The following is a 4,793-nucleotide window of genomic DNA, read 5'->3' as shown; positions in this document are numbered from 1 at the left end:
CCTTCAGCCTCTGAGGGGTAGTTTGATCGTTTTTGTCTTTCAAGATATGAGTTCATGCCATCTTGGGTACTTAGTCCCTCCAGGACTTTTATTTTGGCATCAGATTCAGCTAAACCGGCTCTAATCTGCATATCTTGAATTTTTGAGTTTAACAATAATTTTTCATGTTCAAGTGTATTTAATTCTTTCATTGCCTCCTGGCGGGCTAGCAATGCCGCTCTCTCTGCAAGGGCTTTGCGGTGTGCAGATGACACAGAGGATATTTTTGTGCCAGCTTTTGAGCTCACATTAGAGATGCTGTCACGTGGGTCAACATTCAATTGTGCACTCTCCGCTTCTGCTCGATTTTTAGCTAATATGTATAAATATAGATGTCCATGAAATTGCTCAAATGGTTTCACTCTTGGTTCATACCAATCAATCCGATCCCTTTCTCTTTCCTTTTCTGGCAACATTTGTTGCACAGATTTATAGACATCCTTAAATTCATTACAAATAAGTTCAAACATGTCATAACCTTGTTGAATATTTTCAGCACTTTCATTACGTTCAATCATGTCTTTTACTTCATTCATTTTACGTGTACATGATCCCAGTTTGCCTTTTCTAGCCTTTTTAAATCTGACTAAAGTCGGGTTCTGCTCAGTAGCACTAGTGTTCAGGTTCACATTAGCATCTGGGGGAACACTGGGGCTTTGCAGCGCTGAAGCAGTAATAACATTGGCGAGAATTGGGCTGTGTTGCTCCGCAGCAGCGTTAACATCCACATTGTGGACAATCTGGCTCTGTTGCTGATCTTCTACAGCAGCGGTGCCCACACCAGTACTAAGATCAGGATGCACACTCGGGCTTTGCTGCGCCCCCTCGTCAGCAGTGCCCTCTTTATTAGGATCCATTTTCAATCAGACTTTAGCATTCACGTTCATTACGTTATTACTTTAGTCAAAGCGTTTGAACTGTTAGCGACTAGAGCACCGTTAACGTGATCAAAATAAACAGTTCAGTTCATCATATGCGCCGCGCTACGCTGGTAGCTTACGCTACGGACATTCATAAAACAATATGCGTTGCGTGCGTACAGCGGTACGCTACGCGCATTCAATTCAAATCTAAATATTCACACAAGCAAACTTCGCCCAGCTCTGTTAACTTCTGTGTCCAATTCACTCACCCGAGCCGCTCCTTTCGGTACTACGGGGGTGTCCAGTTAGCAGTCAGCAGTCATGAAGGACGGCCGCATTTTTTTCCGCTCCGCGACCCATTGTTCCGACTACACTCCAGGAACAAAGGGAAGGATATTTTTCACTTTTCTGATATTTCTCGTGTATTACACCGACTCGTGCCTCAGCTCACCATGGCATGCAGAGAAAATGGATACAGTGGATTATGTGCAGAACAGAGAGGAATCTCACTGTGATTTTTACCTCCACGATGGATCGGAACTGAAACACCTCTACAAACTGGCTATCCTAGGCTCGCTGATAACACCAAAAAACAGACCCCCGGTTGGTAGAATGGACAGACGGTCCTTTATTTACTTTTTTCTACTACTCTCGGGTGATATTCACGTTCACCCAGGCCCAGCGATCACTCGACAAACAACCGCTCGTCTGGCGAGAGAACAGATGTTTTCCCTGACCAAGAGTGAATCCGTAGCTGAGACAGAAGACCTCCCGGCCGCTACGAGGTCAGCTGGTGAGTCCTATGCTAAAAACAATGGCTCTCCAGCCGGCTCTCTGCAATACGATCGCCCAGCGGTTGCCGTGGCTACATACGACGACGCGAGAGAGGATCCCTGCATGAACCCTGCACGCATCGGCGAGGTTTCGGTCGTTGAGCCGCCTGACAACAGCAGCGCCGAGGCGCCTGGCGGCAAACCCCCGGTTCCCGACGGTGTCCAAGTCACAGACGACCCCCCGCCGACTTCCCCACTAAACACCCAGGGACCACCCGACCCACGGAGCGACTCGGACGACGGCATGTCCAACCCCGCACCACCAGACATCGAGGCTGCTGGTGCCCAGTTCGCGGAGATTACCATCGAGCAGGATGCCCCCCCGCTGGCCCCGTCACCCCCCAGGGATCATAACCAGTCGTGGCTGTTGACACGTCTCGGCTTTGATACAATCTGCGCCGACACCTCCCCCCCTCGTGCCGTGGAGAGAAGCTGGATATCCTGGTGTCTAGGTTCACAGACAACAAAGGGACATGACCTCCCCCCCCTACCCCCACCCCCACTACCACTACAGACGGATGTGGACTCACACACAGCAGAAACCCCCAGCCCTGATAATGGCTATTTGATCACCTCAAATATGAAAGAAACATTTGTAAAAAGAGGACTGAAAATGATCCATCTCAACGTCAACAGTTTGGAACCCAAACTGGAACAAATCAAAGCTATGTTTTTTGATGGTAAGGGCCAAATTTTAACCTTCTCAGAAACTAAACTCGATGACTCATTCTCAGATGCTAGAATTGAAATAGCCAATTACACTGTCATTAGGAATGATAGGAACAGGAAAGGAGGTGGTGTTTGCATGTATATTCACAATGATTTAAATTTTATCATTCGCCCAGACCTACACCACAGCTCTCTTGAAACTGTATGGGTCAAGATAATTTTTGAACATGCTAAAAATATACTAATATGTGCTGTCTATAGACCCCCTGACCAGAATGATTTCTTTGAGCTGTTTGATGAGAGCTTAGCTAAGGTGGACGGTATTGAGTACTACGCTCTGGGCGACTTTAATGTTGATGCTTTACGTAAAGAAGCACCCCTGTTCAAGTCCTTTAATGGGTTATGTAATCAATATGGCCTCACTCAGCTTGTTACTGTGCCCACTAGGGTGACGGAGCACTCCCAAACCCTCATAGATCTCATCGTAACCACAGACAAATCAAAAGTCACCGCTAGCGGGGCTATTGTATGCGGTCTTAGTGATCATTACATGATCTACTGTACGCGTAAAATACACAAACCCAAGGCTAGTGGCCACAAAACAGTTGTAGCTAGAAGCCTCAAAAACTACTCCAGTGAGGCTTTAAATAACACTCTAGCGAATACAGACTTTTCCTCTGAACTGCAGTGTACAAATGTCGAAGGAGCATGGTGTGGTTTTAAAACCAAATTGACCGATGCTCTAGACATCGTGGCCCCCTTGAATACCACCAGGGTTAAAGCCCGCCAAGAGCCATGGTATAACTCAGATATTGCTGAATCAGCTAAACTCAGAGACAAAAAGTACGATGAAAAACGTAAGTGCTGCAAAAAACTTAAAAAAAAATTCAACCCTGACCTCAATATCCAAATCAAGCATCTTACTGCTCAGTGCAAGAAGCTTAGAAACCAGACAACTGCCTATATTAGAGCCGCCCAAAAAAACTACATTGATGAAAAAATCGACGAATTCAAAAACAAACCACGAGACCTATGGAAGTTGCTTAACAACACATTAGGCTTAAAACCTAAAACCATAGGCCACAGCATAAACATCAAAACGGACACCGCTCTCATTTCTGACAAATGTGAAGTGGCTACCCATCTTAACGAAACCTTTACCACCGTGGCCCGTTCGCTGGTTGAAAAACTGGTCGCCCCATCTGGGCGGTATGGTGTAAAATTTGTTAAGAAATTCTACAATAAACTGGGCGTCAGAAAAGACAGTTTTAAACTTGCCACAGTGACAACTGATGAAGTGTTTAAAAAACTGAGTGCCCTACCTCAACACAAGGCCACTGGCCTTGATAAAATTCCAGCTAGATTTCTCAGAGATTCAGCCGCCACCATTGCTCCAATAATTACCCACATAATTAACCTTTCCATCGAACAGGGTCATGTCCCACAGGACTTCAAACTAGCAAAAGTAACCCCCCTGCATAAAAAAGGTAGCAAACTAGACCCTGGAAACTACCGTCCCGTTTCCATTCTTAGCTCCATATCCAAAGTCATGGAGAAAATAGTCTACGAACAGATAGCAAGATATCTCGATGAGAATAATCTGATTTACGAGTTCCAATCTGGATTCAGAAAATCTCATTCCACTGACACATGCCTTCTCTATTTGACTGACCAAATCAAACGCGAAGCGGATGACGGCAAATATAGCGGCATGGTCATGATGGACCTCCAGAAGGCATTTGACACCGTAAATCATTCTATTCTGATTGAGAAACTAAAAGCCATCGGTCTTGACAGCGCAGCAGTGAGGTGGATGCAGTCTTACCTGGTGGGGAGGGAACAGGTGGTGGAGATTAACGGTACCCTGTCCCCCCCCCTCCCGGTAAACTGTGGTGTTCCTCAAGGTAGCATACTGGGACCTCTGTTGTTCCTAATATACGTGAACGACATGGCATCTGCTTGTGACTGCAACCTGTTCCTGTTCGCGGATGACTCGGCTCTCCTAGTCTCGGGCAAGGACCACTTGCAGGTTGAGAAGACACTTAACTCTGAACTAAGTAAGATCTGCACATGGCTTAACGACAACAAATTATCAATTCACCTGGGTAAAACAGAGTCCATCCTCTTTGGATCAAATCATAACCTCAAAAAAGTTGATAACTTCACAATCAAAGTGGGTGACAAGGTCATAACACGAAAAAACGAAATCTCTTACTTAGGATGTATCCTTGAAGCTAATCTTTCCAGTGAAAAGATGACTTCTAAAGTAATAAATAAAATCAACCAACGAACTCGTTTCCTACAGAGGATCGCCCCGATGGTCAATTCCAACACACTGAAGACCATAGCTGGTGCAATAATCCAGCCCCTCTTTGACTACGGAGTCCAC

This window comes from Nannobrachium achirus (assembly GCF_963921795.1).
Source record: "Nannobrachium achirus genome assembly, contig: SCAFFOLD_375, whole genome shotgun sequence".
Lineage (NCBI taxonomy): Eukaryota > Metazoa > Chordata > Actinopteri > Myctophiformes > Myctophidae > Nannobrachium > Nannobrachium achirus.
The sequence above is the reverse complement of the archived record's forward strand: the minus strand, read 5'-3'. Positions refer to the sequence as shown.